Raw genomic sequence first — 25,224 nt, forward strand, 5'->3', positions numbered from 1 at the left:
GAACTCTGAGGTCAACTGGAGTAGATAGCACTGGTGGGAGGGATCAGGGCAGGTGACATGGTGGTGGGCTTTGGAGCTGTGTGAGGTGGGTGGAGGGCCCTTCACAGAATATTTAGACTGTGTCCCGACAGGTGTGATCTTGGCTAATGGGCTGTGGAGGTCCTCAGGACTTCTGTGCCCAGGAAGGGTGTGATGCCCCCTGCTGGGAAAAATTGTGAAGGTGTCTGAGGCCAGCTGCCACCCTGCCCCTCCCTGCCTTCCACGCCCACAGAGAACCAGCTCACTCCTACCTCTAATCAGGTGTCTCATCACCTCCCTCTCAGGCCCCACCCCCTTCTTCGAAAATGGGACCCCCCCACCCATCCAAGCCAAAGGGGCAGACTTCCGAGTTGGGCCAGGTGTTTCTGCAGTGGCCCCTACCTGGCCCAGGTGAGCCTCTGCAGTGGGTGGGCATTATTCAGTTGGGAGACAGGTCCTCCTGTCTTCCTCCTTCTAACTTGGGTGCCAAGTGGAGCTGGCTCCAGTCCTCCTGCCATGCCAGTCCCACCAAGGCTGCTGTGGGGGCACCACTCCACAGAACTTCTGTGGGTGTCCTGATGGCCTGGCAGGAGACAACTGACAGAGCCTCCTGGGGCACCTCCCAGAGCCCTGGGGAGACTTACTTCTCCCAGCAATCCAGGGACAGGCTCTGGAAACTTTTCCTAGAAGCCAGAGGGCCCTGGAGGTCAGCTAGAGCAGGGCACTCCCAATGGGACCCAGGCTGGACTCTGGCCATGCAGAGTCCAGGGTGTCAAAGTTCTGGCTGTTTCCTGGAGGAGTCATCTGACGATATCATCTCAGCCTCTTCTCTGAACTTGGAAGTTTCACTTAATCTCAGAACTTCAGAAGAAAAACACTTTTTCCTCACTTCACAAAAAAAGGGGAAGCAGATAGGGACTTTGAGGTCTGTCCCTTCTGAGTCTATCTCTGGGCCAACTCTGTGCTTCCTGACCTAAGAGCATCCCCCTTGACCTTTGACCTCTGGGACTCACAGGGGACACTGCCTCATCTCTGGCCAAGGCTCATTGCTGGTGCAATGCAGGGCTCTCTTCCTCTGAGGGCAGCATGGACAGCTTCAGCAGAGGGCCTCCTGGCACACACAGTACAAGGCTGGAGACACGGGCCCCAAGAGTTGCCAGCACAAGCATTGGTTCATGGGTTAACATCCCCTGTGGCCCAGGACACATCCAGCCTGAAGCACTCTGACCATAAGTAATTCAGTGACAGGAGAATCCAGGCTTCTCAGGAAGGGACAGCAGGACCTCAAGACCTTCAGGGGCCATGTGGACCCCGTTTCCCCCACCATGGTTCAGCCAAGGGCTGGATCAATCTGGACGTCTTTAGCAATAAAAAATGCCGATGTCGTCCTAATTCACCAGGCCCCGAGATGACAGCAAATTTACATTTTTTAATTAAACTAGCAGCCAGTTTTTATGAGAGGGGGTTGGGTTATGCAAATCAAATGGTTGTGTACGGAAGATTAGGAGAGTTTGGGAATAAATTCCACAAATGCTAATAAAAAAAAAAAAAAGGAAAGAGAGGGAGGGGGAGGAGAGAGAGGAAGAGAGGAGGACATAGTTCCATTAGGCCCTTTTAGAGTGATTTCCCAGGGGGTGGGAGCTGGGCGGGGGAGGGGCAGGGAGGAAGCTTTCAGATACAGGTAAACCATTCTGCTTGAGAAGCTCCCTGGGATTGGGCCCCCACCAGGCTGAATCCTGGGTCTGAACACAACTGGAAGCCAGGGTGAAAGCCGCTGTGAAAGAACCACTTTGAACTTGCCCTTGATTATCTGAGTTATGAGTATAACACCTCTCTCTCCTAAAAGTAGCTGAGGAAGGAGAAGGGCTGTCCAGTAGAGGATCCAGAGTTGACTCTGCTGGGTAAAGGGCCCAGTAGGCAAGAGGGCAAGTTCAAAGGGATAGCCATGGAGCACAGGGGGAGCTAGTGAGGGGTAGCACTACCCACAAGGGGACTGTGGCTAAAACCCTGTGGTCCAGTTGTTGGAGGAAGTAGTGTCACTCTCTGAGGCGGGCCCATTTCTCTGCTGCTAGGGCTCCAGGCTGGTACCCCTTTGCTGTATAGACAGACCCTCCTGTTGCATATTTGCCCAGCCTTCCACTGTGGGGAGGCCAGGAAGGGTGGGGTCAAGAGAGCCCAGACAGGTGCCTTCGTTAGCCTGGTTCTTGAAGTGGAATTTCCTAGTAGCTACAGGCTCTGAGGACACCCAGGCTGCAGGCAGGACAAGGAAGATTGTAGACCACCCTCCCATGTGGTATCTGACCCCAGGGAGCAAGGAGCTTGGCTTTACCAGCTCAGCTCAGCTACTACTGTGCCAGCCCACCTCCTGATTCACAGAACCTTTGGACCTCTCCAAGAGTGGAAGTTTCTAGGAACCTTGCTAGCTCTGGTTACACTCTCAACCCTGCACACACCAGGGATTGGGAAGGGTCTTGTGCTCTTTCTGTAGGAGGGATTTCATGCTAGCTTTGCTAGGTAGGGCAGATTGCTCTCCATTTTCCTTCCTCCCATCCACACTTGTACTTGGCCAGATATACCCACTCAACCAGTCTAAGCTGGGGCCAGCCCCTGCAGTCAAGTTGGGCACCGGTTTTGCCAGTCTGCTACAGGGGGTAGGAGCTCTGGTGCCATCTTGGCAGGAAGGAGCTTCAGAGCCAAGGACAGAATGGGCTGTCTTGGAGTAGTAAGTTTCCTGGTACCATTCAGACAACCTGGCTTTGCACCAGGGAGTGACGCTGGGCCTGACTTGAGCATCAGATGACCTTTAAGGTCTTTGGCTCTCCAACTCCCAACTTGATTTTGATCAGTGGGGCAGGCCTGGGGAAGAGTCATATGGACAAGGTGAGAAGCCCGTCATTTGGACCTTCTCTATGGCAGAAAGCATTTGAGATATGCAGCTCTGGGATAGATGGCCTTGAGCCAACCTGGACACTAGTCATAAGACAGCAGAATTAAGGGTAACAGGCCCAGTATAGCTATTCTTCTCAGAAGGCAGAGAGGGCAGGTCTAGGAAGGTCCATAGAGGGACCCCACCCCAGGCTTTTGCTCCCTGCTAGGGACAAGCCAGGGGAACCCAGTAACTCCTCTCTAAGAAAGGCAAGGGGCCAGCTTCAGACAGTCCTCCTGCCCTCCTCGCCTTCCTGGGCTCTGCCATGTGCCCCACCCCCACAGCCAGAGAATCTGGCTGAGTTGCAACTTGGGTTTTTATGATGGAAAAATAAAATAAACGAAGGCACCTTTGGAGGGCTGAGTCACAGCAGCAGCATCTCCTCATTAAAGCTGCTGCCGTGGCTCAAGTCCCTGCCCACTGCCCAGGGCAGGGGATTGGGTGGAGTTCAGAAGGCTTCTGGCCCCTACTGCTTTTCTTCCTGGAGCCTGCCAGGTTAATAGTGTGTCCCCACTGCTCCATCAGCATTGTGGGGCCACCAGCCCCAGGGACTAGGTTTGTTTAACTCTGCCCTCCCAATGCTGGTTTTTACACCTTGACCACCTGGTAGCTGCTACACAGCCCTTCCTCCTCCTTCTCCTCCTGGTTTGCACCTTCAGAGAGGGAAGGAAGTTGCTCTGAAGTAATTCCTCTCTGTGGGTCCCCAAGACCAGGAGCAATGCTTCTTGGGGGGGGGGGTGGCTGGGCCAGGGTCAGCAGAGTAGGAAGGGGGTGGGGAGGAGGAAGGCTGGCAGATATAGCCCTGGCATGCAGAAGAGAGTGTCCCTCCCTGGGAGGGCTTAGCAAAGGTGGCAACCTTGTGGTCCAGCACACACCCATTTGGCTGCCTGATCATAGACGGGCACCTCACCCCTGGGGCTCCCAGGATACGTGTTCCCCATTGAGGAAGAACCCCTAGGCAGGTGTGAGGCCACAACTGAGTGAGCTCTTGGGGGCAGTGTGGGATGGCTGAAGAGATTTGTGACCCTGTCACAGGAACCAGGGACCCAAGAGCTATGTGAAGGAGTGGCCTTGTGGGCCTCTCCACTACCCACATCTAGATGTCTTCCCAGCCTTTTCTCTGCCTTGTCCTTACCCCCTCTGTGAGCAGCCCCTGCTTCCCCATTGTTCAGCCCAGGGTTTCTGCCTTCCTCGACAGGCCACCTGCTCCAGGCAGTCCTTCCTACTCACCTTTCCTGCCCAGTACCTTGCTAGCCTCACACCCAGTTGATCCTGGAAAGAGATAAAAGGGGTCTGGGGGCTCTGAGGATCTAGTTATTGGTATGCCATTCATGTACTGTGGTTCCCAGGAGGTCAAAGCCAAGGACCTTGTTTTCTTTTGTGATTGCTGCCCCTAATAGTGACCATTAGCCACTGTGTTGACATCTCCTCCCAGTGCTTGGTACCAGGCTGGCTCTCATGCCTTCCCGCTGTAAGTGCTAGTGCGATTGATTGATGGATGTGCCTCTTCCCTGAGTGCCTGCCCAGCTTCTGAGTGGGGGCAGAAGGAGGAAGGCAGGAAATGTTGACTGATTCCCTTGGGAGCTGGGTTTTAGCTCCTCGAGAGCTTTCTAGTGCTTGGTTTACAGGAAGAAATAGGGCTAGGATCAAGGATGATATGAAGGGCCAAGGGGGCCTAAGGGCAGAGACAGGAGTTGTAGGGTTGGATGGGCGCCCACAGCCGCTCTTGGCCAGGACTGTGGTGTGCAGCAGGGAGGGCCTGGGGCAGGAGGTCAGACTGCCACGCCAGGGTATAGGAGTCCAGTAGCCAGTGGTGTCTGCACTTCTCTACCTTCTCCCTGGCCCCATCTCTACCTTCCCCACCATGCAACCCTCACTGGAGCATGTCTGTCTGTCCTCTCTAGGCCAGGACCTGCCCCCACCCCAGCTGACAGACCCAATATAGGCAGTAAGGCCCAAAAGGGGGCCATGGGCTTATGCTTAGCCCATACTGCCGCAGTCCACCCCATAGTCTTGGGTTTGGGTTGCTCCTGAGCTAAATGTAGGATCTGCTCTTAGAATATCCAACGGGCCTATCCTTTGGGGTCTCTTCCTTATCTTCAGGCCTCATAGGCTTTACCAGTGCCATAGGTGCCTGGCAACTGAAACTGCTTCCTACTCTTGTTGCCAAAGCCAGGGTTCTACAGATCGGGCACATTCAGATACATCCTGTGGCTCCAAAGTCCAGGGATTCCCAGAGGGAACCTTCTCAAGGTGCACTTTTCTATTAGGCTTTGTCCTTCAGTTAAGGGAGCCCCTGGGAGAGAATATGCTGCATGAGAGCAGGAGACTGAAGGAACCAGGCAGAGCCCCAGGTGGGGATCCCCAATGCAGTGGGGAGGTAGGAGCATCCCAGCCACAGCAGGGAGAGACTGCTGGAAATTTGTGTTAGAGGGAAGTATGTCCTCTCTGTGACCTCCATACTCACCTCCCTTTGACCAGTGCCTCTCTTTCTGCTGCCCCTGCGGGCCCCAGAGCCCAAGGCTACGGCAAGCCAGGGGGTCCTGGTCAGCCAAAGAAGACTAAGGAGGTGCTCCACTGCCCAGCAGGGGGCACCCCCCTGTATCTGCCCCAGGCCCTGCAAGGACACACTGTATGGTTCCACCTGGCCTGGGCCTTCTGGCCCTTGGTGGGGGCAGGGAAGCCTACCTTCCCCACCCCCAGAGGTTCCTTGGCTGAGTTTGTTTGGCCAGGGTGACCTGTTTAATCATCTCATTTTCTGGTGGCCGTTTATTCCTCGTTTCCACGGTTACGGCCCCATTAAGGGGAGAAGCAATAAGGCAGCGAGTCAAACAGGTAATAAAAACATTAAAGCCCATGTGCACAGAGGGAGGATGGGGCGGGGGAGGGGGTGCAGCGAGGTGAGACGGCCCAGGGCACCGCTGCTGAGGTGAGGCCCAGCCTGGTCCCCAAGGCTGTAGGAAGACTGCTCCCAAGTCCCAGTATTCAGCTTAGAAAGTCCCCAGCCCTTGTCCCCTGGGTAACAGGCTCTACTTGAAGGTGAAACAGGAAAGAGCAAAGAGAGGGAGAGTGACAAAATCTCCCTGAGGACTGTCCCCAGCTGGTTGTGTGACCTGTTTCCAGGCCCCACCTTACCCTCACTGGGTGGGGGTGGGGGTGATTTCTGACATTGTTTGGAGCTCTAGAATTTTTTTTTCTGCCAACTTTATCAGAAAGCATATTTGTGGTGAGTGCTGCTAACAGGGCCAGTCTGGTGAGTAAATATTCCTTGTGTGGACGGCCCGGTGACCTTGAGAGGGACGAGCATGGTAGCAGGGCCAAGGGTGTGCAGGGAAAGGATGGCCAGGTGGGGTCTATCCCAAACATAAGTGACACACAATGACTTGCCTGTTGCAGATGGGCTAGGGGCCCTTGGTGGTGCCCACAAAGGAATTGCTGGCCAGTGCTTCTAGGGAGTCCCTTCCTCTCGTTAGTGGAAGGCGGCATGTTACAATGGTCAGCCTCCTGGTCAGTCCCAGTGGGCACAGGGCATGTGCCTCCTCTCAGTATCTCCTTCTTGTGCTTCCTGGGTGTCCCAGCCCTCTGCCCTGCCCTCAAGGCTGGCCAGTAAGCAGAGTCAGTGCTGACCGAGGGGGTGTGCCAGGAAGAGTGGGGTGGGTAGGAGTGGCAGTGCCTATGGGTACTGTCCAGGAGCAGAGGAGCATTGCTCAGAGAGCAGAGAGGAACAAGCCTGTAATCTCAGCACCTCTAGAGGGTGACGTAGGAGGATTGCAGGTTCAGTGCCAGCTTCAGCAACTTATCAAGGCCCCAAGCAACTCAATGAGACCCTTTCTCTAAACAGAAAATAAAAATAAAAATGGCTGGGGAGTAGAGCACCCTTGAGTTAAATCCCCAGCATCCCCCCATACCAAAAAAAAAAAAAAAAAAAAAAAGCATGGAGAGCTGAGACCAGCTCTGGGGCCTGAAAGTGGAGGAAGGAGCCTCCTTCCTTCCTTTCTTCCATGCTGTGATCCCTTGCAAATGTACAGAGGCCTGTATCTCCATTTATTAATTTCAAAGTTGATTCTGACTCCGGAGGAGAAAGAGAAGGTATGGGAAACGGGGAAACCCTTTGGCTGGGGACTGTGCCTTGGGAACAGGCCTAGATGAGTTAATATTCTGATCAAACAATTAAAAATAGAAAACGCTCCCAAGGCACCAGCTGCTGAGGCTCTCGGCAACTGTCACCAGCGGGTTCAGGGGCAGGTGGTGCTGGAAGGAGCTTCTTTCCACAAACAGCAAATTTCAGAGGTCACTGAGTACCCACTGCCCTCCCAGTACTAGGGAAGGGTCTGGGGCTCCCAGTCCTCCATGGTTCCCTCAGGGGCCTCAGTGGGGCCTGTGCAGCTTCAGGGCTGCCCTTCTCCCCTGCAGGGCTGGCCACACGGTGAAGTCATCGCCAGATGCCTTGGTAATTGCTTTAAGAGTCCAACTTAAAATAAGATGAAAACTTATATTCCTGGGTGAGGAGTAATTTCCCATCTAATAGTAAATTAATGAAGGGATTATAGCAGGGGGCCTGGCTGGGAGGCCCCACTCATCTGATAAATCCAGGGTCTCCAGGCCTACCAGCTTTGGAGCTTGAGACTCTCACCCCTAGACCTGGCCCTGCTCCTGGGTTCTTCTTGGGCTAAACCATGGCCTGCTCAGGTGGGAGGACACATTCCATGTGTGCTCATGGTCCCTCTTAATGGGAACCAGCTTTTAAAATCCCCATGGTAACTGTGGGTGGTGGTGCACACCTGTAATCCTAGCAACTCAAGAGGCTGAGACAGGAGGGATCACAAGTCCAAGGCCAGCCTCAGTAATTCAGTGAGACCCTGTTTCAAAATTTAAAAATGGACTGGGAACATTTCTCAGTGGTAAAGTGCCCTTGGGTTCAATTCCCAGTACAAAATAATAATAATAACAACAACAACAATAAAAAACAAAACCTCCCATGGGAGAGGCTCAGATTGGACCGTCTGTGGACCTGGGAATGTCCCCATCATCAGTTCCCCTGAGGATGGACCTTAGAAACAGATCCTACTAAGACTCTGGTGAGAGTCTCCACCTGTCAGAACTGTGTGGTGTCAGTGTGGTGACCAGTCATACCATTTTGCCCAGGATTAGAAGGACCCACATCCTGTTAATCTCCTCTGTCCCAGGCAAGCTGGGAAGGTTGATCAATCTGGTTTGGAGGGTGGAAGGTGGGCTGCTTGCTTAACACAGTCCCTCCCTCAGGGTCCTGGAGAGACCAGGGACCTCCAGAACTAAATATATTCTGTCCAGGAAGGGCGATTTACAGCTGGCTCCTGAGACCACCGTGCCCTAACCAGGGCTCACTCCCTCCACAGGTTGTTCACTAGGGGCTTGTGCCCTGTGTGAGCTTGTGCATGCCTCCTGGAGACCAGTGGGCCTAGAATAGGGCTTGCAGCTGTGGTCCTTCCATGGACCACAGTCAGAGCGGGGCTTCTGAAGAGGAATGCCCCCCACAGCCCTCCTGCCAGCCTCCCAGCACCTTTTTTTCTGGGAGATTGAGCTTGTGCCACACCTAATGCTCCACTTCTCCTCACTCTCAGAGAAAGACAGGAATTGTCCTGTTCCCAACTGGGGAGGGCAAGGATGGGATTCAGTGGTAGAGCTCATATCTGGCACCAGGAGGGAAAGAGGATGGACAGAGGAAAGGAAGACACAGGTGAGAAGTGGGAAACCTGGAGACTGCTGGATTTGTTCCCAAATGCCAGGAGATAGGCACAGTGTAGGGCTTCCCTCCCTGGGGAAAGATGGGCTTCCCGGAGGACCACACCACATGGCATGTTGAGTGGGGACACAGGGCTTCCAACCCTGGATATTTACTGTGCCACCTGCCTGCGTTCTGGATGCTCCTGGGCTCCACCATAGTCCACCTGCCATCCATGGACACCTCCCTGGCCTTCCCCACGATGTGGTAGTTGATGCAGGTATGCTGGGAGCTTTCAGGAGCAGAGCTCACCTTCCTGAATCCTCCAACCTGCTCATCTCCTGAAAAAGGGGTGTCCCTGTCTGTAGGGGGTGGGGGGTGGGAACACACGGACAGCTCTTGGCTGAGGTGGAAGTGAGCAGGCTAGATACAGGGCTCTTCAGAAGCAGTCTAAACTCATAGTGTCTTCAGAGATGGTCCCTGAGTGCATTTTGTGTGATATATTTCTGTGAAAGTGGAGACTGTGCAGGGAAGGAAGGTGGGACACTTCCCCTGGTTTGCTGGAAGACCACTAGAGCTCAGCTCAGGAGCACGGACCCCCATGGGCCTCCCCTGCACCACTACAGGGCTACCTTGGAAGACTCCTAGGACATCCTTTTTTTGCAGACAGTTGTCCCTAAGTGGGACCTTAGCCTGAGGGCTTTCCTGAGTTTCCCCTGGCCTCTGTTCGGGTGGATCTCAGAGAGGATCTAGCTTCCTCCCCAGGGTGGACCACACTGATCTCTGAGGTGGGGAGTAGCCCGTGCTCTTGTAGAGACAGGTGCTGCCTGAGTGGCCTGTCTCCCTCCACTCCACACCTAGAGGAAGGAGTTATGGAGCAGTAGGGCTGAGAATTCCTAGTCTAAACAACCCGGGGAAGCGTGCTCAGGGAGGGAGCCACGCCAGAGCCACAGATGGCTTGATCCTGATGGATCGTAAGGGGGAGGAGGGCGGCTTTGAACAGTGGATGTTGTGTGGCAGTTGCTGTTCAAGCAGACAGATTGGTGAATTCCAGGCTGCGGGGATCTGAGTGGTCCCTTCTTTATCTTCTCTTACCCTCAGGCTCAGGAAGTGGGTGCTATGGGCAGGAGATGGGCAGTGGCCTGGGAGCTCCCAGGCCAAGCACCCATCGCAGGCCAGCCAGGTCACCATCCACAATACCATGTGGGCCCCTCCTCGGCCTGCCTGATAGGAAGGGTCCCTTTGGGGCTCCTCAGGAGACCTTGTGGAGCAGAGGCCGCTTTTCTCTCAGGAGCCCTAGCAGGTCCAAGAGCCCTGAGAAGGAACTAGGGATGTTTTCTGTTTCCGGGTCCCTCAGGGGCCCAGGGGCAGATTGAGACAGGCTCCTTGCAGGGAAGGTGTTAACAAACAGCAGGTGATTAAACATGACAAGCGGTGACATTTCTGTTCAGGGTTCTCAGTCCCGGCAAAGCCAAGAATGAAGCTATAAACCCTGACATTTTGTGTTATGCACTGAGAGATTTTTAATAGACCTCGTTCCCTCTTCCCCAGTCAGCCTCTCCCTCCTTCAGCTCCTTCACTGTGCCCACTGCTCCAGTAGCACCCTGCCACTCTGTCCACCTGGCCTCCAGGGCCCTTTCTGCCTCCCCACCCCCATTTTCTTCCCTCATCCTCAGACCCCTTTGCACCTGCAGGGCCTGGTGGACACTGCCCTCTGCCCCCTCCTTTTCTTCCATCCGTCCTGTGGCCCCTTCTGTCTCCCCCTCGCCTCCCCTCCTCTCATCCTTCATTCTCTCACCTCCTTTTTTTGGGTCCTGATCTCAGCCTCTCCCTTAGCTGCGGCTGTCCCAGTTGTCTGGGACAGCAGGTGGCTATCCTTGTGCCCTCTTTGTGCTCATAAGGTTTCCAGACAGACTTAAGAGCGGGTGTAGGGAGACTGTGGGGCTTGGTGTGGGATTTTCCCCCATCTTTTTTTCAATCCCCTTTTCTCCTTTTTGGGACAAGGAAGGAGGTGGGGGGAAAGAATTGCACTTCATAGCAAACAGTTGCTGGATTTATTCGGAAAGGGACTGGCAGCAACAGTTGTCCCTCTCACAGAGCAATGTCAGAACAACTGGGGCCTCCTTTGTTCTCTAGGAAGAGCCCTGTGAAGGGCGTTTGGAGGTGAGCCTGGGGCTCAAGAGGGCAAGAAACCTATGGGGGTGGTTTCAGCTCGGTTGCACCCAGGTGCCTCCATCCTGGCAGATAGAAAAGGATCCTAGAGGTCTGAGGGTTTTGGTGAAGTCAGGCCACACCCTGGGTCTCCTCTCTGCCTAGTGAACTTGAGAAGCACTTAGTTTTCTGTATTCATTCAGTAAATATTTACTGGGCCAGACGCTGTGCTGAGCAGTGGTCTGTCCCCCACAGCTCCAGCAGCGTACCAACGTAGAGGGGTGATGAGGCCGGTCACTGCAGACCTACAGCAAGAAGACGGAGGGGTGATCCAGAGGGCTTCTCAGTGGAAGTGACATTACAGCTGGGACCCCTGAAGGATGCATGGTAGGAGGGTAGCCAGTCTGCCCAGAGCTGAGTGGCAGTGTGCTGAGGTCTGGGAGTTTCTGCTGCCCCTCAGGTGCCACCTGGCATGGAGTCAGTCTGGGCTGTGCCTCCCCACAGTGGGTGTGCCCTTTGATCTCTGTATAACTGACTCCGAATTTGCTATTCCATCTACCTTCCACCAGACATGTGGGTGGGTAAAATGGGAATGAGGCTCAGCCCTGCCTTCATGGAAGGAAAGTGCCCATGACAGGGCTGCCGCCTGTTGTACCTCCTGGTCCCCTTGCTGATGACTCACAGGGTATAGGCCTGTGTGGAGGGCATGAGGGAGGAGCAGGAGCCAGGAGACCTGCCCTCCTCACCCCTCATGCTGCCCTCACCTTACTTCCCTCTCTGCTCGCAGTGTTTTGTGAGACACTGGTGCTGGTTATCGTTCTTTTTAGACTCTGGGCTCCTTGAGACCCAGGGCCAGAGGAGGCAGTGCTACTAGGTACTCAGGATGTAGTGGAGAACCTCCACCAAGCCAGGAGGGGATTGAGTTAACCTATGAAAGCAGAACCATGAGGACTGTGGGCCTGCAACCCAACCCATGGGCCTCTAGTGGCCAGGAAGAAAGGCCAGAGGCCCACATTCAGTTCATCATCCATTCTGAACTGGCCTCACACCCAGCACCATTCAGCCACGGAGCAGCTGGAGGGGTCTCAATGAGCCTTTAGAACCTCTCCCCCATCTTGCTCAGCCTTTGCCCAGGGGTTCAGGCCCAGCATACCCTACCTCCACACTGGCTCCCCGAGGAGGACCAGTTTGGCTGCTGGACCCAGGAATAGCATAAAGGGTCCAGCATAGATTTCAGCCATGATTCCTCCTCCCCATCCCAATTCCAGCCCCTACCTTTCTACCCTTTTGGCCTGAGTCCTTCAATGCCATCCCTTGTCACCCACTTCGCAAAGACTAGCTGGACCTCCTGTAGGGCTGAGAGACTCAGCCTTCCTCCCTCACTTGGCAGCTGGGCTGGGGGTGGGTGTAAAGGGAGAAGAAGGGAGTCCCAGAGCCAGGACTTGGCCTGCTGCCCCTGTAGATCCAGAGCCAGGTTTTACTGTAATCCCTACATCCTGTTGCAGATCCTTAATCAGCTGGAGCCCAGGTTGGGCTGGACCCTGTGGTGACACTCGGGGCTGTAGTGTGGAAAACGTGAAGTGGAGCTTCTAGAGTTGGGGTTGGCTGTGAGGTTGAGGCGGGTGGAGGGGAGCAGAAGGGAGCCAGTTCGGGCACAGGATGTGGACAGAGCCCAGACCCACCACCTACCCAGCCTGGGCTGGGTGGAGGAGCAGCTGTTACAGACTGGAGCCAGGCTACAGTGGGGCATGTGGGGCCCCCAAAAGGACACCAGAGTCTGTAGGGACTGCTGCAATGCTTCATCACCCCATCGAGACAGCTGACGTGAGAGTTGCTCAGGCAGTGGCTCCAGCCAGAAACCTGGGTGACGGTGGTTCCAGGGTTTATACCCACAGGTACTTCATGTCCTCATCAGGCTAGAAGTACCTATCCTGCTGGAGCCCTGCTTCCTGAATAGGGGTGGGGAAGAGGGCCCAAGAGACCTATCCTGGGTTTGGGCAGCCAGGGCTTGAGGCTCTCTCCAGGAGGCAGGGGTCCCTTAGCAAGGAAGGGAGACCCCAGGATCACTATTCCTTTTGCCACAAGCAGCTGGCCCTGGACAAGAGCTCCATACCCCATCTGACCCCTTAGTTCAGCCCAACTCTGTAGTCCCTGCGTGAATCTTAGGAAAGAGTTAGGGGACAGAGGGAGTAGACCCCACCTGGACCCCAACTCCTCTCAGCCCAAGATGCAGTGGTGGAGGAGAATGAGGGAGAATGCATAGGCCAGAGAGCCAGCATGGAAGCCAGGAGTGGGCTGGCTGGCAGCGGGTGGGCAGACGGGCGTCTGTCCTGCCAGGGGCCCAGGCTGGCTCTGCAGACAGCCTCTTTTCTATATGGAAATGAAGAATTTAGGCTAATGGAGCTCAACCATCTCTAATTTTGCGATGGCAGGAGGATTTTGATTGAAAGTAATTAAGCAAGCTAGCTGTAAAATTAATTAAAGCAAAAGGGGGGGATTTTTTATTGGATTGGATAGCGATATAGCGTCTGTCAGGCGGGGGACGGATGGGGGTGACCTGAATCCTCTGCCCTCCCCCCTCCCACTCGGGACGTTTATGTCACTTTAATCTCCTTACAGCGGCTGCTGTGCATTTGTTTGAAATAATCAAGGAAATATGGTCAGAAATTGTCAGCTTTCAGATCTAATTTACCTGACGGCCCCTGCGCGAGCCGGCGCGGCCTGGGGAGTGAGCGTGCGTGAGCGGGTGGGGGAGCCGAGTGGGCTCTGAGCACGCTGGAGCCGCAGCCCATGGCCAGCCCGGGCTCCCTCCAAAGGGGCAGGAAGGTGCTGCCCAGCCTGTCGGCACCTCCCTGGGCTTTGCCCCTTTCTGGAACAGACTCCCACCCCCACCCACCTGCTGCCTCTTCCTCATACTGTAACCAGCTTTAGGGTTTAGGGAATATAGGATTAGGGAGGTGATTGTAATTCCTATTCCAGATGGCTGACAACTGCTAAACCCCTCCACCAGGGCCACAGTTTTAAAAATACTCCTAAATTAGTCCCCTCATGTCCTCATCATTGGCCTCAGCAAGGGGATTGAGGAGATGGGCTGGAGGGAGGGCGGGGTGACCTGTCATCCCCAGGTCCTCTGCCACATGCTGCACCACCACCCCCCCCCACACCTGGGGCTGTGCTTACTGCCTGGGCCTCTCTGCCCCAGGCCCTTCCCCGACTTCTAGGGTAATGCTTGCCCTGTTTCCTCTTTGTAGCACATTCATGAAATCTGGGATCTCAGTTCCTGCAAGAAGAAGGCCACTTCCCAGTGCCACAAGGTCCTACCCATTTCCAGTGGATAAACCAGGCCACAGAGCCGCTTTCCTTGGGGTAGCTGACTTCCAGTCCCTGCACCCCAGAAGTTCTGGTTCAGAGCTCTTGGAGTCCCTGCCCAGGTGGGCCAGTATGCAGCCCTCCCCAGCAGGGAACCCTTGAGATGTCTGGGGTCCAAGGGCCCTGGAGCAGTCTCTGAGGCTATGAAAAATTCTGGCTTAAATGGAAATGTGTAGCAGTCTGATCTGCTGGGTGTGAGAGGGCTCCCAGTGAGAATTGGGTCCCTGAATCTGTCTAATGCTGACCAGTGAGTGACCCCAGCCTTCACCAGACCTGTCCATCACCCTTCCAGTTCTGAAGTTCTGTATAGGTCTAGGACAGCCTCTGCCCTGGTAGCTGTTCCCTTATACAGTCAATTCATGGGACCTGAGTGCAGGCTGCCTTTGGGGCTTGCACACACCCCTGGGACAGGGGAGAAGGCTGGGGATTGATGATGGTGAGCAGCCAGCTTCCCATTTGCCCACCGGAGAGCATACCCACTAGAGGCCTGCATCCCCACCTGCCCTCCTCGGTACCACCCAAACACCCTCTGCCTTGTCCTCCACTTTTGCCCTTGAGGGAACCCCCCCACCCCCGTCCCCAGCCCACTGTGGTACAGGGTGACTCAGGCTGCCTCCTCTGGCAGCAGTGAGGGAGTGTGAACTCCTGTCTGTCCTTCCAGCCTCACCCTCAGCACAGCAGCTGGAGGCAGGGGAAGCAACACCTGCCTGCTCCTTGGGCTCTTTCATCCGCAACCTCCTCTCTCCCTAACCATGAGTCACTCACTATTGGGGTTAGGGGATGCAGCCCCCAGAGAACTCTACCCAAAAAAGAGGGAGGAAAAGCTACCTCGGGGGATAGTTGCATGTACCCCAAGGCCAGGGGGCACTGAGGTCTGTGGAGCCCTGCTGTACTCCCCTGCTCCCTGTGCCCACAGGTGCCTAGGCCATAGGCAGCAGCATGAGGACCATAGGGACTCAGCCAGAGACACTGCCTTTTGTTCCCATTAACTACCCAGGACCCAGATCCCAGGAGACAGGAGATTAGCGGGAGTGGTTTCAGCCCAGCCTCTCACTTCCATGTGTGGCTCACAGCTGCTTTCCTTGTGCTGCTGGGACATAGAGGGACCAGCAGGGACCTGCACCAGGGCAAGGAGCTTATTTCTGGCTTGCTCTGGTAGGTGCTGAGGTAGAGGGAGACTCCTGCAGAAGGGACCCCAAAGCAGGCTTTGGCATGGGGGAGAGGGGGAAGCCCAAGGGGAGGAGGGGCCTCCTCATGTTCTCCTAGTGTCCCCAAGACCACCCTTTGCCCCAGAGGGAAGAGCATGAGTTGGAAATGCTCCACTGAAATCCACTTCTTGGAATCAGCCCCCATGGTGAGGAGAGAAACTTTGATTCTGCAGTGTCTCCTTGGAGAGGAGCAACAGGGATGGCAGTGACAGACAAAACTGGCCACCGACCCTGGGGTGTGAGTCAGAGGACAGCCCTGGGAGGGCACATGGGAGCCGTAGGAGGCTGAGAGAGGGGAGAAGTAAGAGGGTAACTTGGGGGCCTGGGGATCAAAGGCTAGCTCAGCAGTGCCTTTCTGTCCTCTGGCTGGCATGAGATGGTTTCTACCCCTGAGATAACACGTGGTGGCCTCCCTGTTGTCCCTTGTTCCTTAGCTCCTAAGCCTTTGAGGAAAACACATACTGGCCTCCCTTTCCCAGGACCTGTCCCTGGCCGACATGTCTCTGCCTTCCCCTGGAGCCAGGGTTCTGGGCCTCTGGAGCGGAACATGGGGGGAGAAAAGGCAAGGCCAAGGACAACCTGCCTGGCCCTGCCAACCCCCAGGCCCAGCTCCCTGAAAAGCTTGAGGACTGGAGACTTCCCCTGGCGGGTGGGGGGGAGTCGGTCCATCTGGCCTGGCTAGGGGTTCTTTCTCCCTTTAGGTGGGCCTGAGGGTTGGCTGGTCTCCCTCTCTCAGGGCAGGGGAAGGCAGGCCTTCCTGAGTCCTCATTCATACTTAACGAGGACCAGTGGCTTCAGGAGAGTTCTCAGTGTGCCCTGGCCACAGGGGCTAGGGGTAGGGGAGGCACCTGCCCCACTGGAGGAGGAACCCAGGTGTCCAGCCTCAAGAGTCAACTGCAGGGTCTTCTAATGACAATGTGAACAGAGAGGACATCTGATATAGCTGGGGACCTGACTCCTCCTTCAGCCAGGTCCGTGCCCAGAGTTGGCATGATGTGACTGAGGCCCTGGGCTCCCGGAAGTGCCTGTGACCAGGCCGGGCTTGGCAGTCACTCTCAGTCTCGTGAAGCCTCCCCACCAAGTCTGGTGGATTCCCTGCTCTGTAGACTTCTCCCCTGCCCACACTGGGCCCACCTGCCACCCCAGACCCCTCATCGCTTCCTTCCAGTCTGGCCTCTGTTTCTTGCCTTTTGGGTCTCAAGTCTCACTGTCCCAACCATGGCCCGTCCTCCGTCCCCCCTGGCTTCACAGTCACATTTTGCTGCCAGCTCAGGGCACTGAAAAACTGCTGGCACTGCCAAAAACCCTGTGTGCGCTATGACTCCCCAAACATCCCTTTATTTTTATTGTTCTGTTAATTACTGTTTAAACTTTAATAAGTCACTTCGTCAGGAGGGGGGACCTGCCGTGAGCTTTTCTGTGCAAACACGGGCCGGGAGTGACTCGGGTGTAATATAACCCTTTATGCGATGTGGGAATGTTTAGATTGTAACAGAAACTTGTTATTTTAATGACAGTTGGGGGGATCTGAGCGTGGTAAAGGAGGAGGGGAGGGGTTCCCTGTCAACCCCTCGGAGGGCTTGGGGTGGCCTGGCCCTGCCAGGGTTGCCCTCTGCCACGGCAGAGGGCCCAGCTAGCTGTGCACCCTCCTGGGCTGTCCACTCAGCCCCCTGGGCAGACTTGTGTAGAGCGGTGCCTTCCGAGGGAGGCCCAGGGCCTGGGGCAGGAGAGCCTGGGCTGGGCAGCTTGGGTGGGTGAGGGCCTGAGGAGAAAGTTGGGCTTTCAGGGATGAGGAAGCAGGAGGCCCCGGGCAGTTCTCTAGTCCCTGGGCAGAAGCAGGCAGGGTTGCGAGAGGCTGGACTCCACACCTAGCCATCTCTGACTCTGCCCAAGAGTCAGTGGCAGGTGCTCTGTGCTCTGCAGCTCTGTGCCAGACCTGTCACTCACAGCATCCCTTTGACATACTGTTGCAGATGGGACACTGAGGTCCAGTGCAGAGAAACTTGGTTAAAGTGGCAAGCTTTAAGAGGATGGCAAATCTCACGTATTGATTTGTTTTGTTTGGAAGCCACCAAAGCCCAGGTGCCCCAGTGTGGTCTTGGGCTGGACACTATCCCATAGTCACAGGGCATGGAGGGGCACAGGTCCTTGTCAGCCATGGAGGGGCTTGGGCAAGGCTCACCCTCCATTCTCCCCTCACTCCCACCAGGAGGAGGAACTGGAAGATGAGGTGGGGTGCCCTGGTCACCATCTGCACTCTTTCCCTCTCCCAGGAAGCAGGAGCTCAGCCCAGGGCAGGGCAATGGCAGCAGATACCCTGATTCTCCTCTCAGTAGCCCAGACCTGCTTCCAGCAGATACCTGGAAGGGACCCCTTGCCCCCAGTGTTCGTGAGGCTTCTGCCAGGACCTCAGGTCACCTCAGGGTCTGTTTTCCTGCTTTGTCTTCATTTGGTCTGTCTGTCCTGTGTAGCCAAGCCTCTGCTGTTTTCCAGACACTGGAGTGATATAAAAGAAGGAGCCCTGTGCTCACCCTGAGGGCCTGTGACCTGCTGCTGTTAATAAAGAGATTTCAGGGGTCTTGGGGAAGGGCAAAATCGAGGGGCCCTGCCTCTGTCCAAGGCCTGCCCCGTCCAGTCTAGCCATAGAGAAAGACCCTTGCACTCTGGGCTCTCCTGCACCTTTCTGGCTGCCTCCCACTGAGGGCACCACATGGAAGCTGGCCCTGCCCTGTCCCCCACCTCCTGCTGGGCGGGGCCAGAGGTTCAGGGCCTTGTGCCCTGGGTCTGGAGGGGAGCCCCCAGATGGTGGTGGCAGCTTGGGCCATGAATCGCTGAGGTTTTCCTTTTCTGAGCAGTGCGTTTCCCTAAATTGTCTTTGACTGCGTGCATGGGTAATGAAAGTTTATGCCCTTGTTAGAAGGACAGGCGGCCAGTTCCAGTTAGAACTGGGGCTGTCTCCCTGCCAGGCCGGCAGCCCCCTCCCCAGCAGGAAAGAGCAGGAGGGCAGAGTGTATGTGTGTGTGTGTGCGCGCGCGCGCGCACACACACACACGCATGCACGCGCAGGCTTGCGCTCGCACACACTTGCATACCCCTCCCCAGTGAATAAGAAGCCTGTTAAGGGAAGGGAAGGGAGAGAGGATGGAAAAAAAGAAAAAAATTTCCATATTTGTGTAAGTTGCTTTAAAAGCATTTTATCATGTCATAAAAAAGGGAAAGTACTCTCAGAAATTGATCCTCTCCGCCAGCCCATTGGACAGAAGGACGTTGGGATGTTAATGGCCATCCTGCTCCAGGGTGGCTTATTAAAAAATTTATACATAAATGCTTAAAATTGCATAAATTATTTAAAAAAAACCAACAAAGTAAGCAATTTGAATTCCCTCTTTTCCTCCCCTTTACTCCGTCCCCCCTTTTCCAGCCTCTCCTCAGGGCTCTCCTGGTCCCTGGGCTCTGGTCCCCTCCTTGGGGCAGTCCCCCTCTTTTCTCCACTTCCCGCTGCGCCCCTGACGCCTGCCGTCTGCCCTGCCCTCCTCCGGGGTTTCCCTGCCTCACCCACAAATTAATGAAACAGCCAGCCCACCACCAAACGCTCACACGCACACGCGCTAATAAAAACACCACTAATAATGCCCCAAATCGCAAAATTAAATATTAAGGCCAAAGGAGGCGGACGTGGAGCGGAGCTGCCGCCACCGTTGCCGAAGTTGGAGCTGATGAGTGTGTCTCTCGCAGGCGTGGAATGTCACCCACACATCCTGGAGACTGGAGTGGGGAGTTTTATGATGGTTTTTCATTGATTTGTTTCCCCAGCGCAGCTGCCGACCTCTATTGAGGGACAAACATAATCAGCACTGACGCAAATTAGATGGTTATTCGTTTTGAAAATTGACAGAAAAACAATAAAAAAGATGAAATGCTCCCAAATCAATAGATATAATGAAATTCAAATAATCCGAGAGATGAGGTCTCCATGGCAACTGATAATGTGGAAAAGAAAACAATTTAATAAAGGACAGACACACTTTGAAAACAGATTGGGCCCGGGGAGGGGGGCGGGCTGGCGGGCGGAGGGCTGGAGCGCGGGCTGGCGAGTGAAGGATCACTGTCCGTCCCAAGGACACCCGCCATAATTAAGCGAGGCTTTCGGCCCCAGAAAGTGCAGATTCAGGTTTTAATACACAAAATTATTTCAGGAGCAGTGAATCGGAAAGTCGTTTGTAATGACCTTCCTGAGAGGCCCGGGCGCGGGGCATGTTGGAGGCTGGGCGGCCGGGCCGGCTGAGTTATGGCATATTTGTGTTTTTATAGTGCGGAGGGGAGGGGGTGGTGGGGGGAGGGGGGGAGAAGGTTAAACAGTATTTACAGCTCAGTTGTTTTCAGAGAGGAAAGAGAAATAGAGTTCATGGGGAGATGCAGTGGGCAGGCAGGGGGGTGAGCCAGGGAGGCCTCTGGGCAGCAGGGAGGGGAGGTAGACCTGAGCAGGTCTCCCACCTCAGGCTGCCTCACCTACGTCCGCCTCAGGTCCAGAGGAGATGCCAGACCCGCTTCCCCTGCTCCAGTGCCTGGTGAGGCTCAGGCAGTGCGGCCTTCTAGGTCTGGGGCCTCTCTGACGGGGTGGGAGCCGAAGTCCAAGCCGTGTGGACACCCAGCTGCACCTATCAGTAAAAAGGTGGGGCATTTCCACAGCTGCCACGAAAAGTGGCTCTGCCCTTCATCCTCGCCCGCACCCTCCATTTCTCTATGTGGCAGTCAGTCATCCATCCAGATGGTGCTGCCCTTCAGGGTGCAATAGTTGAGGGCCGGACGAGCATGTAAGGACGGCATGCCCCACTGCAGTGGCCTGCAGCTCCCTGCCTTCTCTTCTTTGGTTCCCCCTTCATGCCAAGTGCCCACCTTGGACATGCAGAAGTGGGGTTCCGTGGAGCTGGTGGAGGCAGAGGCCACAGAGGGGGCAGGGGATCAAGCATCCCTGCCCCAGCCCTGCAGAGCCCCTAGCCTGCAGCAGACAGCTCAGGCACTGGTGGCCAGGCCATGGGAGCCTTGAGACTCCCCCTCAGGCTCCATGTCCCCTCCAACCCCCGCTGTGGGAGTGCAATTGTGTTTCATCACTGTGACCACACAGAGAATTTCTAGTTTGTGGGCTGCTCTAGATGGGCACGTGTGAACACGATTGTACAGAGATCCCTGAGTGTGTGTGCACACAGGCGTGCACACCGTCTGTGCTTTTGCTCAGTGTGTGTATGTTTTAAATCTCCCCTGGGTGGTAACTCTCTTTTTTCTCCTCTTCCTGTTTGGCTGTGACCTGGGGGAGATTGATAGCCAGCCTGTGTGGTGGATGCTAACAGTTCCCCTGATTTATAGAGTTACTTACGCTAAGTGAGGCCACTTAGACGCGTCTGGATAGTAAACCTTTTAACTGGACTAAAAAATCATAATAAATAAATAAACAAAGGGGGGTAAGCTAGGGCCCAGTGGCCAAGCCCCGCCCACTTCCCAGCTTAGAGCCCTTGAGGACCAGGGACCTGCCTGAGAACCCAAGGGGAGCAGTGGCCATTCCTCCCTTCAGAAAAAACTCAGAGGCCCTTCTGTTCTGAGCTGGAGATGGGATCAGGAAGGACCCCCTCTCCCAGGGGGCCTCTCAGGGACAGGTCTTGGTAGGAAATGAGGGGAGGGAACTGCTCAGCTGGAGATGGGCTCTGAGGGGGAAAGCATGGGCCTAGCAACCTTCCCTTCGGCTCTTGTGGCACCAGTGCTCCATGTCAGGGAGATGGTCTGGTAGTGACTTTTGAATATTGTTGCCTTGTCTGAACTGCATAGTCCCTGATGTAGGAACCAGGGTGACGTAGGACCCAGGACTGCCTGTCTTGCTCACATCGTAGCCTCAGAATTCAGCCCGAGCCTGGATGGAAGTAGGTGCCCCATGCGTGCCACTGAATGGGGGCTTGTGGTCTGTGAGGTTCCAGTCCTCAAGTGCAGCAGGGTGGGAGCTCCCCTAGGCACCCTGAGACTCCAGGATGGCCACTTAGAAGACCTGGAAGGCACCTTGGAAATCTGAACTTGGTGGGAGCTGGCTCCAGCACTGACGGGATAATTGCCAACCTCATTACCTCTGCTGCCTCACCTGGAAATGGGGACAGGACAACTGGCCTGCAGGGATGCTGGGGGATCACCCAGGTGACTAAGTGCCCAGCATACTTTCTGGCACAGACAAGGTGCTCAGGAGGCACCAGGTGCCATGTACCTGTAGATGCCATGGGCTAGCTCAGCCACCGGTGTCCGGACAGTGTCTGTGGCCCCCAGAGCTGCCTGGCAGTAGGCAGGCAGAGCCAGGTGCACCCCCACCCCAGGAGACTGGCTCCTGGCCCCTGCCTCCCTTCCTCCTGATATACAGCAGGCATTAGGCCGCCCAAAGGGGATCCTGCATCCTTAGGAAGAAATATGTCCTCATTTTTCTTAAACACCGTTTCCACTGAGTGAAATGTTTAGAAGGGACGCGCAGGGAGAACTTTATTTCCTACCAGGGAGTTCAGAGCCACCAAGCAGAGCCCATAAAGCACCCGGAGCCTGGTAGCTGACAGGCAGCCCAGCCCTGAAACACATTACTCATGGTGGGGAGGGGCTGCCAGGCCTGCCCAGACCCCTGGGACTGCCCCTGCCCTGGCAAGACAAGCAACTTCAAGACTCAGAGCCATGGGCAGTGGGCACCACGCCTCTTCTTCCCTTGAGCCCAGACTGCCTGCAGGAGAGGGCCTGGCCTGACCAGGTGCCGAAGGAGTAGTTCTTCCAGCTTCCCACAGCCCTTTACCTCCCATGTCAGGAAGACGTGGGGACAAGGGGCCCAGGTGCAGCTACAGGCACCCCCCTTTCTCACCCAGAACTGGCAGGAGCCCTGGCCTTCCCTAGCCTGTGCAGGGAGTGATGAGATTCATGCCATAACGGGCCCCTTCTCCCAAGGCCCTCCCTTCATTCGATTTCTGAAGCTGGCTGATTTGAATATTTATAAATATCAGTAAATTATTTATTGTAGCAATCTGCTGCACCATTTTACCCATCGCAGTTAACACTTTAGGGGGCTCTGTGTTATGGGAACAGGAAGTGGGGGTGTGGAGGAGATGGGGCAAGGGAGGGAAGGAGCCCCTGCAGGGAGGCTTGGGACTTCCCAGAGCTTGCCTCGGAGCCTTCATGGGGATGAGGCTGAGCCTCAGCTCCAGGTATCTACAGCCAGGATTAGCTTCCTCCTCTGTCAAATGGGTTGGCACAGGGCTCAACTGGATCATTTTTGAAGCTTTGGTGAGATTGTGATGGACAGTCAGTTTTTGCTTCTCTCTCCTGCACCTTAGTTGGGTCTGCTCAGCTCAGAGACTGATGGGTAGTGCTTGTTGAGTTTGGAGGCCTGTAGGAAAGCCGAGGGGGCTGTTTGCTGGAGCAAGGGAGAGGGCTGCAAGGATGGCCCCAGGCCTCCTGCCTCTCCTTTCCCTCTTCCCTCTTCTGGGCCAGGTGAGAATTCCTTGTCTTGGAATCTTGGGCCAGACATGGCACCACATCTGCCTGTCGTTCTCCTCCTGGGCTCAGCTGTCTTTTCCCAGGTCCTTCCTTGCCAGGCCCTGTGCTTGGCCCAAGGAGGCACCTTTTCACCTTGTAGCCCGGCAGCCCTTCCGTGAGAGATAGCTTGCCGGGGCCGGTAGCTCCCAGGGGTAGAGCCAGGCCACATGCTCCTGACTCTGACCCAGGGGCCAGACTATAACCTGTGCTGTGCCTTCTGGGGTTCAGAGCCTCTGGGGCCAGGAGCAGAGTAGGTGCTTTGCTGGGCCCACCTCAGCTGCCCCTCCTGCCTCTGCCCCCCAAGTCTGCTGGTCCCTGGGGGGAGCAGAACAGGAGTCCCCTTGCCTTCCCACCCTCCTGCCCAAGCCTGCCTCCTGGGCAGTATTGTTCCCAGAGGAAATGTCCAGTGTAAATAGAGCAGCGGGCAGGCTGGTGGCGGGAAGGAGATGAAAGGGGCAGTGACAGGGCCGGGGACTGATGGCTTCCTTCCATTGAGGCCTGGCCATGCCGTTTATATTTTAGGGAAGAAAGTCAGGGGAATGTTTACATGGACAGGAGTCTGGGGTCAGACCATGGGGGTGGGTAGTCTGGAGGTCCCAGGGCCTTTGATGGAGGGGCCAGCAGCAAGGCCCCACGGGGTGGGCCGGAAGGCACAGGGCAGCAGCTCAGCCCTCAGTTCATACATGCCTTCCTCCTGCCATCCCAGCCTTGCACACATTGGCACTGACAACCATCAGCCCTGCCTCTGCCTCTTGCCCATGTCCCGGGCCCAGGTGCCGTCTCCACCTCCACCCTTGGGACCAAAGTAGAGTCAGAGGGAGGGCAACATCTGGAATGCAGGTGGGCTGGGTCAGAACAGCAGCTGGAGGGCAGGTGTAGAGGGAGTCAGCAGGAGCAAAGGGGCCTGGGGGCTGGAGGTGGGCCCGGTGCACAGCTGCATCACAGCTGGTGGGGGCCCAGGCTGGGACTGAGGGGCACATGGCTGAGATGGGGAGAAGGTGGGCTGGGTTGGGTGAGCCGAAGTTCAGGGAGGCTCCAGGATGGGTGGGAGCCCTGGGAGGGGGTGTCACTAGCAGCAAGTGCAGCCTTGGGAGCTTCTGCTTCCCTCTTCCTTGGGATAAATATTTATAGATTCATTTGCCGTCTGCCATACACACTTGGCTGCTTACCTCTTGGTAAAAATAGAGCAGACTCCTCACTCCCGCTCTTTTCTTCCCCGTCCAGGGCAAGGGACAAGGAGGACCAGGTGAGGCTGCTCCCCTTGAGGCTGTTGGAGGAAATGTGGTGTCACAGACCCTGCTGGCCTGCCCAGCAGTTGAACTGGGTGGGGTTGTGATTAGGGGCCCTGAAGCTGAACTTTGAGAGGAACCTCGTGTGCATACATAGGGATTTGGGTGCAAGCAGCACAGACTTGGAGCTGTGGACAAACATGAGTTTGTGGGCATCTGGCTTGGCCAGGGTCCAAGGCCCTGGAGCCAGAGCCACAGGACTGGGAACTGGCTGAGCAGACCTTTCTCTGACAGTCCCCAAGCAAGGCCACACATTCAGAAGCTGGTGATAAGGCAGGATCTGCAGCCACAGGGCATGTATATATCAAGGGACTATTATTTGTGCATAAAAATCAGGTCGACCTGTGGGATGAGGCCCTTGGGCAAACACAGGTGTGGCTTCTTTGTGGGCTCTCCAGGATGTGGATTTCATGGTGGGCTTTTGTTTTGTTTTGGTACCAGGGATTAAACCCAGGAGCACTTAACCACTGAGCCACATCCCTAGCTCCTTTTTATATTTTATTTAGAGATAGGGTCTCACTGAGTTGCTTGGGACCTTGCTAAAGTTGCTGGTTTTGAACTTGCAATCCTCTTACCTCAGCCTCCCACGCTGCCGGGATTTCAGGCACGCACCATCACTCCTGGCTCATGGTGTTTGATCCATGGAGCTAAGGCACAAAGCCCTCCTGCCCCCCAGCCTTCAGACCTATATGAGACATGCCCATTTCCTTGGCTAAGGCCTGGGGGAGCACTCTTTGACAGGGACCTCCCTATGCACAAATCGAGTATGAACTGAGACCGTCACATGGCCACTGCCTTGTCCCCTGATCCACCATGGGGTGTGGCACATGGCAGTACACTAGATGGATGGACGGCTAGACAGATGTGTGGCGTCATTCGTGCATATGTCCAGCCTTGTAGGCCTTCCTGGCCACCTGCCCTCAGGACCTTCTGTCCCCTGACAAGGTTTAGTTTCTAGCTGCCTATGTGCTGTCACATCAGGAATCAGAAATTAAGCCCTTTAACTGCAGTTTCTGG

The 25,224-nt window shown here is 55.5% G+C and overlaps 1 protein-coding gene across 13 annotated transcripts in view; it reads left to right on the forward strand.

Annotated features, from left to right (window-relative positions):
- The window catches only part of CASZ1 (castor zinc finger 1), a 141,631-nt gene that overhangs the window by 91,283 nt on the left and 25,124 nt on the right, over positions 1-25,224 (forward strand). Inside the window, exon 5 of one of the 13 annotated variants that reach the window (XM_081307764.1) lies at positions 24,143-24,164. The exons of the other annotated variants lie outside the window; for them this stretch is intronic. The gene's annotated coding sequence lies outside the window, so the exon portion shown is untranslated. The remainder of the gene's footprint in view (positions 1-24,142; positions 24,165-25,224) is intronic. 13 annotated transcript variants of the gene reach the window in all.

Source organism: Spermophilus citellus, assembly GCF_964194105.1.
Source record: "Spermophilus citellus genome assembly, chromosome: 9".
In the NCBI taxonomy this organism is placed as follows: Eukaryota; Metazoa; Chordata; class Mammalia; order Rodentia; family Sciuridae; genus Spermophilus; species Spermophilus citellus.